This window comes from Paroedura picta, chromosome 4, assembly GCF_049243985.1.
Source record: "Paroedura picta isolate Pp20150507F chromosome 4, Ppicta_v3.0, whole genome shotgun sequence".
Lineage (NCBI taxonomy): Eukaryota > Metazoa > Chordata > Lepidosauria > Squamata > Gekkonidae > Paroedura > Paroedura picta.
This window is the reverse complement of record NC_135372.1, coordinates 45,835,075-45,847,656: the sequence shown is the minus strand read 5'-3', so window position 1 is coordinate 45,847,656 and position 12,582 is coordinate 45,835,075. Positions and strand designations below refer to the sequence as shown.

The 12,582-nt window shown below is 42.3% G+C and overlaps 1 long non-coding RNA gene across 1 annotated transcript; it reads left to right on the top strand.

Moving 5' to 3' along the window:
- The first annotated feature begins 39 nt into the window (after positions 1 to 39).
- On the top strand, positions 40 to 11,807 carry LOC143835294 (uncharacterized). Its single transcript, XR_013230069.1, has 2 exons — positions 40 to 191; positions 11,112 to 11,807. It is a non-coding gene; the product is annotated as an uncharacterized LOC143835294 (long non-coding RNA).
- Positions 11,808 to 12,582: the final 775 nt, after the last annotated feature.

Sequence of the window (12,582 nt, the reverse complement as noted above, 5' to 3'; positions counted from 1 at the left end):
TGACAAGGAGAATTTGTACTATGGGAAAATCACTAGTTTCAAACAAAAAAACAAAAATCAGCACAGCCCTAATGAAGCAATAGCTGCAACTTGTATACAATATTGTGGATGCCTGACAAGGAAAATAAAAGCTATTTTATTTTCAGGTTCCACAATGGAAGAAAGAGCATGACGCTAAAGATCTCTGTCAAGTAAGCATGAATAAATATTGTCATCCACTCAAAAGCATTCCCCCAATGCGGATTCTTGTATTAATGAAGGTTAATGGGGAGCAGGAGAAGGAAGAAGCCCTTGTTTGTCATTCATGAGGCGTTAGCACTTCTGGCTCATTTGAAATCACTGGAAAAGACAGAACATCTAAACATGTATACGCAGGGTCACATTGGTGGTGACAAAGGCCACAAACACTAAAATCTTTGAGGACTTGAACTATTGAGTCTGTTTTCTGTTTTCTTGTGAGGGTTTTTTTTTTGTAACTATTCAGAGGAATTAATGAAGTGAAGAGTTTCAAAGAGAGGGGAGCATCAAAAATAGTCTCCGGGATGCCCGCCATTCTAAACTGAATGAGTATCCTGATTGTCCAAAAATAATCTTGTCCAATGAAATGAAAGTCCCAATTAGAATGTGCTGCTGGGTTTTTTTTTTTTTTATAATGGACACAAAAAGCCCTAATTCAAACATTAGCTTTGGATCTTGAGTGTAGAGCCCATTTGTGGGCCAAGATACCCACGCAACCGGATCAGTGCAAGGACAGTGCTGATGCCCTGCAAGGGCTTAATTGACTCCCAGCAAATAGTGGCTCAGTGACTGGCACCACGTCCTAGAGACGTTGCTGCAAATGCCATGCGGGCTTGACTTGAACCTGGCCAGGATGTCCTACAGGTCAGCCCAGTCAGGTCTCCTCTGAAGCAGTGCTCTTAGATCTAGGTAGTGAGGTTTGTGGGAAAAAAATCAAAGAAAACAGATAGGAGACATTCAGACAAAACAGACTGAATCATGTCAAACATGCTTCCAGATTAAACATTTCAGTCAGACCTCTGACTCCGCTTTGACCAGTGCTCTTTTGAAGCACAAAGTGTTCAGGGTGTCTACTGCAGCATTCACCACTATAAATGCTTTCTGTTGTTTGCTTGTGCCTCCACTGTAGAATGTAAAGTTGGGTGGGGAGTGTTCAATATACCATTCATAGGGTGAATTGTGCAGCCATGTCTGTAATACCACCTGAAGGCCTGATAGGGGCATGTATTAAATTGGCAAAGGATTCTGGATAGTCTGGGATCTGATCTCGCCGCCTTCCCCTCACAAAACCACACGAGTTCCAGAACTCAATGTGTGCTTGGATGGATGACTAATTATTCCCCAGTGGATTGGACAAGTTTAAGTGTGTGTTGCGAAACATGACTCTTGCCGTAGAATCTCCAAGACTACTGTTGACCGTCATATTCTAGTTCAGCTACAATGTTCTAAGTCAGGGGTAGTCAACCTGTGGTCCTCCAGATGTCCATGGACTACAATTCCCATGAGCCCCTGCCAGCATTTGCTGGCAGGGGCTCATGGGAATTGTAGTCCATGGACATCTGGAGGACCACAGGTTGACTACCCCTGGTCTAAGATACAGGATCTTCTGTTCTGGAGTATGCGTGTGTTTTTGCCCACATCCGTATTCTTGTTTCAATTGCTGTGTTCTGTATATCAATAAATGGGCACAATAAAAGCTAGCAAAGCAAGGCCTAAAATACAGTAAATCATACGTAAAGTCTCCATTAACTGCTAAAAATGTACCGCTACACTGATTGAAAATGTGATTGCGGACATCGCCGAAACAAAGAGAGCTGCTCACAACCGATGACACAGGTTTATGGACCTTAACTGTGGCGACAGAGGAATGAGAGATAAAAACATGCCCCTGCTTTGAAAACAGCAGAGCACGGAATTAAAAAAAAAAATCTTTTATGCTATGTGGCCCATTGCGTGCTAAAATAAATGCGTATTGATTTTTTGCTTCACGGTGAGCCAGTGGAGGGTGAGATGATTGTGATGGAGCCAGAAAGTGGGAGTAGGTTATCCCCCGAGGACTAGAAATTGAGAGAGTTTGACACTAAGAGCACAACCCTCCAAGTGAAATCAATGAGTGATGCATTAGAGTATTGCTTGGAAAACAATGCCTAGGATATATGATTATATCTATAGATAGTTTTCAGATTAAATTAATTCCCAATATGTTATCCAATGCAATGTTCCCCGTACAATCAAATGAGCTCTCTTCTTCTTAGCCCCATGGAGCACATACCGATCTTGCTTGTTCTGAAATAAATCCTGCTGAGTTGGATGGACTTTACTGATAGGCAAGAGTGCCCAGGATCACAGCACATGTTAAGCCTCATTCATTTCAGTTTGCACTGAATGCTGACATGAGCAGGATTGTGTTCCTGGGTTTAAACATTCCGATTCCTACAAAACTATTTTTTCAATAGACATATGAATAGTGTCAGTTCCCAAGTCACCTTTGTGTGAACAATAATTCTCTACAGACAGCTGTTGTTGTTGTTAGGTGCAAAGTTGTGTCCGCCCCATTGCGACCCCATGGACAATGATCCTCCGGGCCTTCCTGTCCTCTACCATTCCTCGAAGTCCATTTAAGTTTGCACCAACTGCTTCAGTGACTCCATCCAGCCACCTCATTCTCTGTCATCCCCTTCTTCTTTTGCCCTCGATCGCTCCCAGCATTAGGCTCTTCTCCAGGGAGTCCTTCCTTCTCATGAGGTGGCCAAAGTATTTCAGTCTCATCTTCATGATCTGGCCTTCTAAGGAGCAGTCTGGGCTCATATCCTCTATGACTTCATATATCTATCCTTTATCTAATGAACAAGTTTATATCCTGAGCTTGAGAATTTTGAACTTTGATAGCAAATAACACTAGTCACACATCCTGAAATGATTGGTGGGTGGTAATTGCCCCATCCATAGTATTTATTTGCAAATCAAGGGCCCATTCCCCACATAAAACGATAGGTTATATCTGGTTCCCCGTGTCCATCAGAAGAGAACCTGGCTCTTGGGCTGAATTGGGGGATAGGGGGTGGAGTGTTTAGAATCTTTCATGGTAGTGATCACCATCTGCTTGGTTTCTGATAAGGGCTGTTTTTATGGGTTTTAATTGAATTTATTATCTTGTAAACCACCGTGAGACTTACCGAGAGTGGCGGTATAAAAATAAAAAAATATATAAATAATCCTATTTCTAAATATACACAATTCTCAGAGTACAATCCTAAACAGAGTTCAACCTGTCTTAAACTATTAACTGCAAGGAATTTAGAAGGATAAGTTCAGGATTGTACTGTTTCCCATAAATATTTGGCAATTTTGCTCTCCTCTGAAAACTATTATTCATAACATTTGCATTATGTTTCTTGGCATTGACTTTGGAAAACTTTACAATATTTTAAAATACCCTTTTAAAAAGAAATGAAACAAGTTTATGAAATTATTATAAGAAAGTGTAGATTGCAAAAAATCATCAACTCAAATCAATCGACATTCTAGAGAGGACAGTTTTTACTAACTATCTAAAAGATGCCAATTAATTGGCCGGCAAATGCCCTGGAATGTGTAATTGATACAATAGTTCTGAAATGGAGGGAAAACTCTGCCAACAGAAAGATTATTTTTAATTAGAGGAAATATCTATATCTATTCAGCGGCAGTTTCATGACATTCTCTGTTGGAAGACCTTTCCTTTGATCTGCCTTTAATTCTAGTAAGCTTTCAGCAAAGCTGACTGCTGCTGCATGGTGTAGCTGATTCAAGTATTGTTTAAAATAAGGACAATATATAAAAAGGGACAAGAGAGAAAAAAGGAAAGAAAGGTGGATCTCAAATTTTGTTCATCAAAGAGCCTTGTGACTTGTTCTTCTCCATGGTGAAATATATCAAGGTATCTGTCTGCACATTTATTGATTTAAAATACCAGTTCCAGTGGCGATCTATTAACATATTTGCCAAAATATTCAAACTCTAGGGAACAGGTGAAGACATTGCATTTATTTTAACATTATGATAACACCATCACACCCTATTCTCAGGCCCTCAGTGGTCGCTGCCTCATAGAACACAGTTCCTTTTTTGCATAGGAAGGGCAGAACATTTATCATGGGTGGAAGTATGTCAGGGTTACTCACATTATCAGCCTTACATGAACAGTATTACTTCACACTAAAATAGACAAAAGTGTTAGTGAGGAGTTGCTTTCTCTCAGCCTTCTCACATACTTCAGGCACAAGCAAAACAAATAAATATCATAGATCATGTCTCAAACCATCCTGTTTCTCCTCCCAATATTAGGCTTTTTCCATGTGTCCGGATCTCAGTTTGCCACATCCATATCTGACCATACCACTGACAACTGTTGAAAGTATTGGGCTGACATAATAAAATGCTAATAATGAACCTGGGGGATCTCTAGATTACAGGGAATCTATGCAAAGGTAGTGCATTTATAATCCACTGTCCCAGGCCTCAGAGACAATCCCCGTTGAAAATAATTCCCTCTGAAACCACATGAAAGTGAAACCTGAAATGGAAGTAAGCATTCATAGTACCGCCCCCAACCCTAAATTTGAAGTTATAGAATCTCATAGAATCATAGAGTTGGAAGGGACCTACTTGGGTCATCTAGTCCAACCCCCTGCACAGTGCAGGAAATGTGGTGTTGGTGGTAGTCCTCATGTATTTCTTAAAATGTTATACACTACCATCAGGAGGACAGTGTTACTGTATTTAATGGACATTTCCCCATCAAAATATATATTGGCACCCCACCCCACCACAGTGCCATGGGCATGACCAGCTTTTGTAGATCACATTCAGGGTCCACATGTGTTCATTATAACTGTGTGCATCTATTACTTGTGAGTGGGAAAATGTTCCTCACATTGTAGTAGAAGGAAATATCCTTGTGAGACAATGTGCCAATGTCTTTGAGGTCTTGTTAAAATAACACTGAAGATAATAATAAAAATGCAGGTTGAATGATTGCCTCAACCAGTTTTACCTGGCTGGAACATTAAGAAACTTAATTCAAACTCGGTCAATCATCTGAGACACTATATCATCTGTGTTAAGCTTTTAATTTTCTTAACAGCCCTTTATTTCATATCAAGCTAACATTTCAGCTAGAAGAAGATACGAATTGAACACAATATTAGTGATATACAGCTTTTTTTCATTTTGCCATTATTTGTCTAACAGGCCATTGTGATTTCTTATTAAGGACAATCTAATTTATCCATTGGCAGAGGACGATCATTCTTTAAATGTTTAATGTTGCTCAAGATGCCATTAATGATTCCCAGAATTTAGTAGATTTTCATTCTTTTCAACCTAACCTTGTCACACACAAATCTACAATATCCCCAATAATTGGATCAATACTAAAAATGAATGTCTGAATAAATTGTACAATTCTGCAGAATGCCAATTTTGCAGAGGGTAATAAAAAAGACACTTATTGAACAAATGCTCTTTGGTATCCAATTGCTGTCTTGTTACAATCCTATTCATCACCTGTGTTATTTCCCATTATCCGTAATGGGACTTCTGAAAACTAATCAAAAAGAGAGGAGACACTATTATTGAAGTCAAGTCCTAGCTTGCCCTATGGTTTCCAGTGGCTTTAGACACTCAACATGTCCGGGAAGCAGGAAGAGCAAGGAAGGTCATACTTCCTGTTTTCATCCTCTCACAATATATCTAAACTCAGTTGCTATTTATTTGTTCAATTAATTTTTAATCCCAGATTTGGCACATTGTAAAACTGAAGGCAACTTACACAAAATACCCAGAACGTACCCAATTCAGGCCCAAACTTGACCTGAGTTGGATTCAGTGAGATAAAATCAGTATCCAGTAGCACCTTTAAGACCAACACAGATTTATTCAGGGCATGAGCTTTCGAGTGCAAGAACTCTCCCTCATACTATGAACTCCTTACATGACAGCGAGGTTACTTTGTTCTCTGCAACTGTATCTAGATGCTAACAGGTGTGGTATGAAGATTTCTGAGGTAAGTGCTGTTCCTGCTTGTTAGAATGTGAATGGTTATTTGTTTGAAGTGCTTTGAAAAAAAAAACAGGCAAAAGTTACTGGGCACAGCCTGGCTAACGTGAGAGGCAGAAAGGGCAGGCTAGTTGAAGCCTATGCAGGAATGTTGCTAGCTGTTTATGAGGAAAGCTGCCCTACCAATCCTTAGCAGCAGCTACAACAACAACAACAACAACTTACATATAACCTGCCTTTCCCTGAAAGCTCAGTAACAGCATCTGTAAACCGCCCGTGGCGCCGCGGGCGCCATGGACTAAATAAAACAGTAAGGGGTTCTGGGGCGGGATGTGTCTGGGATGAGGAAGGGTCCAGATTGGACCCTTCCTCATGACAGACAATCGGAGGGACCAATCGGCAGGCGCGAAGCGCCTCTCGCCGCGTCAGGCCGCCGCCGCCGAAAGACCAAGTAATGCCCGCAAAACAACATGGATCCGCCAGTAAAAGCCGCAGGAGAAAAAAAAAACCGCCGAGGAGCAGCCGTCAGGAGCCTCATGGCCGCAAAACTACATGGAACCGTCGAGAAGCCGCAGGAGAAAAAAAACACCCCGAGGAGCAGCCGTCAGGAGCCTGATGGCCGCAAAACAACATGGGACTGCCGGGAAAGCCGCAGGAGAAAAAAAAAGCCGCTGAGGAGCCGCCGCAGCCCAGCGCACAACGCCTGAGAGGCACCGGCAGCGCGGCTGCTGGGGGTTCCGTTGCCTAATGGCCACCGAAAAACATGAGACGCCGAGGAGCCGCCGTCCGCCTCCTCTTTCAGGTAGCCTGTCCCTCGCTCTGTCCCTCGCTCTGTCCCTCGCCTGCCCCTCGCTCTGGCCCCCGCCTGCTAGCGCCCATTGTATTCTTCATACAATGGGCTTTTTTACTAGTATAACAATAAATTAGCAAAATTCGATTGTTATTCTGATTAGACTCTTACCTTTGGTTACGGTGGTTATTGTTATTGTTATCATTGTTGCAGTCCATTTATATGTCATGAAGAAATAAAGTTCCATGTACGGTTTATGTTCCATGTGAACTGCCTTGAGCCTCAGGGGAGGGTGGCATCAGGCTTAAAGGGTTGGCAGGTTACAGTGGATGAGCGACGGGGTTGTGAGTATCCGGCATGGTGCAGGGGGTTGGACTAGATGACCCAGGAGGTCCCTTCCAACTCTATTATTCTATTATTCTATTGTTCTATGAAATATAATTAATAATAATAAATAATAAAATACTCATTTTATCCTAACCATAAAACATACATTGAAACCACTCATTCTGAAGTCATCCTGTCAATCATCTGGTGATGTTTGACTGATGTTTTGAGCAGGGATGTGTTGAGCAGGATTTAGTTATTTTTCCTGGCCTCAACTATAGGCCTGGGGGAACAATTCTGGCTTACAGGCACTACAGAACTATCCTATGTCTTGCAGGGCCCTGATCTTCTCCAGGCAGAGCATTCCACCAGGCATGGCTATGAAGGCCCTGGTCGACGCCAGTTTGACATCCTAATTAGGGTTGGGCACTTCAGCATCCGAAGCGGCTGGTTGTACCCGAAGCCAGCGCCATGCAGTGTGTGTGTGGGGGGGGCATGGGCATCAGGGGGGGGGCGCTTGAGTGTGTGCACCCGTCAGCGCGCCGATGCCTGTGCCTCCCGCCCCCCCCCCTGCAATGCTGGCTGATTCGGGCGCGAACGGCTGCTTCAGATGCCGAAGTGCCCAACCCTAATGTAGAATAGGACTAGCTGGTTCCTTCTGGGATGGAACAAGAATCCAAAGCTGTCCAAGGAATGAGTCCTTTATATTTTTGCCTGCTTCACACTGTTCCTGTTGGAGTGTGTCCCAGTGAGGCTGGTTAAATAGCTCATGCAGGCTTTCTCAAAACCCTGGGGTTCCCTGACACCCTAGAAGGGTTTCCCAAATGGTGGGAGTTAATCATTTTTCAATATATTTTTAAAAGTGGTTAAACAGTTAATGGGCGATATGACCATATATGACCCCCCCTTTTCCCCTCCCAAAATGATCAATGATGGAGGGGGTGGGAAGGGGACCCAGGAGGGCAAGTACACAGCTATGCTTCCCAACTGTATTCTGTACAATCACACCACTGCTGGGGTTTCTCAAAGCCTGAAGAATGTTTCAGGGGTTTCTCAATGGTAAAAATGTTGAGAAAGGTTGAGCTAACACTTGGTCAGATGAGTGTAAGTTAGGTGCTGCAGTTTAGATCAGCAAGCACCTAGAAACATCTAGTAATGGAGAAAGGCGAGTAACCAAACCGGAAACTATAGGCAAGATCACAGCAAGAGGAACTCTCTTAGTAATGGACATCACCTCCTGTATCTGCTTGCTGAACAACACAGTGCAAGGGTGTTGATGCTTAGCATTTCTCAGCAGGGTTTGACAAGGAAGCAAGAATGAGGGAGGAGCAGATGCCTCATCTCTCCAAGCTTTGAGCCAGGGTGGTTCTCAAGAAGGTAGCCAGATATATTTTTTGTGAGGTTAAGCATGGTGGAGAGCAGGCCTTCTATGTAAAGAACTGTTCTGCATGGGAAATATATCATTTGTTGATGACCTTTCCTTTTTTTGACAAGAAAACATAGATGTTGTGAGTAGAAATTCACCCCCCCCACACAAACAAAAGACAGAAGCATCTTCCCTGTAAAGCTGTGGCCCCACCTTTTTAAACATCTAAATTATTTAGCATTCTGAGTTTTAACCTACTGATTCAATGTAGAGTTGCCAAATAATCAGGTTTCACTCCTACCTTTAAAAGCTTGTTGATCTAAAGCAATCAGCAGGTGGCATGGAAATAAGTTTAAATCTATATTGCCCATAAATGTCTAAACATCGAGTTGCTATTACACAGAAGCAGGATAAAGATCTATTTGTATGCAACTCTGGGGAAACCCCTGTAGAGGAAATGCAATCCCAGCCCATGATATACCAGCTGATGTTCTTTAAAGTACTACCATGAAGAACTTCCACGGTCCCCTTTCATTAGTTAAACCACTGTTAAAGGAACAGGATGTTATTTTTTTCTTGGACAGCTAGCAACCTCAGACACAATCAAGGTAAACCAAAGCACTCTAAACTCCCATTAACTACAGGGAAGGAGTCACTTCCCTATTACAATCAATAGGAAGGATGTGTGCTTAACTTTGGGCTTGGTCAGTCTCAATCAATAAAATGGGACTTATTTCCAGGTAGACCTACAGGCAGGCATATTTATCAATGCAGCCTTTCTTTATATGCATTCTAGTACAGCAACACAGGATTGTTTATGTCTCATAAGAAGGGTAACTCTTCGTTTTAAAATGTTACAAAACAATTAGTATTAGGTGACCAGATTTTAACATTGGTAAAGCGGGACACCATTGACCGGGAGGGTTCTTGATTTAAAATTTGGTCTATATGGAGCAACAAAAAGTTTCATAGAACTCATGGAACACAAAAATAGTATTGTAATATATATATTTTTTTAATTTCAACATACCGTATTTGCCGGTGTATAAGACGACTGGGTGTATAAGACGACCCCCCAACATTTCCACTCAAAATATAGAGTTTGTTACATTACATTACAGGGCCACTATGGGCAGCTATGTCTATCCCAACTGAAGTGCACCCGGTGTATAGGATGACCCCCCCCACTTGGAGGCATGTTTTTCAGGGGGGAAAAGTAGTCTTATACGCCAGCAAATACTGTAAGTACAATTTGACAGGTACCCCCAGATGTCCCTCCAAAAGTGGGACAATCTGGTCACCTTAAATTAGTATGCAAACAGAGAGAAAATGAAATGAGATCAGCCACTGGTACCAGCAAATCAGGCTGCATTCCACAACCCAGCTAGGCTGCCTGCAGAATTCCTTCCCCCAAGAGAGGAAGCCAGCAGGTCACTTAATGCTTAATGCTATTACTGATGTGGGACACATCTTCGTGCGTGCCTTCTCAAACGGATATGAATACAGACATGACTTCCGTAGGCCCACCCCCAGGGAGCACACCACAAGAGGCAGAAGAGGCCAAGGGAGTTGAGAAGGCCGAGGTAGAGGCTGTGCTGTCCCAGCTAGTGCCTACAATGCCAGGGGGGTGAGGAAGTGGCTGCGCTGCCTCCAAGGCCGAGGTAGGGGTCACAGTGCCCCAGCCAGTGTCTGCGATGCCAGCAGGGACCAAGGAAGCGGTGGAGGCAGCCTGCGGGTACAAAGGTAAATGGGAAGGGGAAGGGAATCTTTGTGTGTTTGATTGTGTGTTTGCTTGGGAGGGAGGGGAGGAGTTGGGAAATCAACAGGTAAGGTGGAAAATGGAAGGGGAGGAGTCCCTGTGTGTCTGTTTGCTTGGGAGGGAGAAAGGTGGTTGGGAAACTAACAGATAAGTGAGAAAATGGGAGGGGGGAGTCTGTGTGTGTCTGTTTGTGAGTGAGGGAGGGGGGAGGAACCAAGATGGAGGTCAGGAAACCAACAGGAAAGGGGAAGGGGGAAGAGAAGGGAGTGTGTGTTTGCAGGGGAGGGAGGGAGCCCTGACCAAGTGCCCCAGAGCAGGCATGTGTCCATATACTCTCTGTCTGACTGTCAGTAGAATTCTTTTTACTATAGTGGCTTGATTTTTTTTTTTTTGTAAAAAGGGTTTATCTAGCTGGCTGTTGCCACCATGATCTTTACTATAAGTTCTCCAATCAAATATTGTTTTACTATTCTCCCTCAACATTTCACCGGATCATTTTGGTTAAAGGACTTGGTGTTTAATAATGTTTTTTTTTTTCCTTTTCGTTTCAATTTTGTGATTGCATCCATTGGAAAAATTTTATATCATTTCCATAAGTAAAATTGTACATATCTAAAATTATCAATAAGAAGACTTTTGTACTATAAAATTGCTTTTGAAATATTATTTATACATTGAGTGCACTGAATCTCCAGCATACAATTCACAGCTTTGTCTGTGTGCTCCCCCCTTTCAGTTGATGATATTTTTTTAACCTCTGAAGGAGCCTCAAAGTGGCTTACAATTGTCTTCTCTCCTTCTCTCCACAACAGACACCCTGTGAGGCAGGTGAGGCTGAAAGAACTCTGACTGGCCCAAAGTCTCCAGCTGGCTGCCTGTGGAGGAGTGGGGAATCAAATCCAATTTCCCCTTTCCACAGCTGGCAACCCTAAACACCCTGCTCAAATAATGTATATCCGCTAGCAAAGAATAAAAAGTAGTAGTCATTAATTCCTCTTTACCATTTCTCCCTGGCTTTCAAAATGCTTACCTTTTCTTTGCCACCTTTCTATTTCTATAGGGTAATACTTTTGATTATTTTGTTCAACTGACTATTGAGCCATAGTGTAGAAATAAACAAAGGAAAACCAGTCTATCACAGCTTCTCTGATACAGCATGCAGGCATTTATATTCTCTGGACTTGACAAATCAAGTGACTCCTGCTGTCCTTTTAATAACATTTCTGTGCATGACTCTTCCATCTGTATCTGGCATCCTGGCTCTTATTAGCCCACAAAACCACTGACTGGGGAAAAGCTTCTGATCCTCCAAACCGCCTATTTTGGTTGAAAAAGGCCAAAAAAGATCTTCGTATGAAAACTGAGAAAGACCACAAGGGCTGCAGCAGACAGAACAGCTGCACAAGAAACCTAAGAGTAAAAGTAGTTTATAGATGTCAGTTGCCAAGGAATGAAAAATTACATGAGTATAGGTGATGATTTAGGCAAAAACTTGTAAGTCTCATGGATCTCAGTGACAAAAAAACCTGAGCAGGTATTTAATTTTCCTTCTGAAAACAATGGGAGTCACATCTCTTTTGTTGGATCATGCCCATTACAACAGCAAACTGGCTGAAGTATCACAAATGTAACAAATGCATCCAATGATATACATTCTTCACTATGAGCAGGAGGATATTTTAGGGAGCCAAAATTGTTCAGTAATTGAGGTTATAGACTATGTTATAGACCTAGGAGACCCATGTTCAAATTCTTGTTCAGGATTGAAGCTTACTGGAGACCCTGGATTATCTTTTCAGCCAAGCCGACCTCATAGGGTTATTGAGATTATAAAATGAGAGATAAAGAACAAGGTATATCTGCCTGAGCTTCTTGGAGGAAGGCCAGATATATACTTGGTAGACAGGTTTATCACAGAATAGTAAGGATAAGGGAAAAAACCCACCTGATTTGCTAGCAACATGGAGGTCTTCTGATGCATATGTGAAGCTCACCTTTTGCTAGAGCTTGCCCATTCACATCACTGGACGAGTCATTTCCATGTATGAAACCTTGTGCCCATTCATAAGCAATGAATGAGAAGTGGGAGAAAAATTAAGCATTGCATGATTTTCTGTTGGGTATTTTCATGCCATTGCTCTGTTAGTTATACGTAAAACACTAGGAATATTAGAACCTTCTCCAAACTACTGGGATAGGTGAAGATAAAAAGTTTAATGCCCAGAGTCGAAATGACTGTAAATAAAATGTTGTACAGTGTTACACAGAAAGCTATAAAGATCC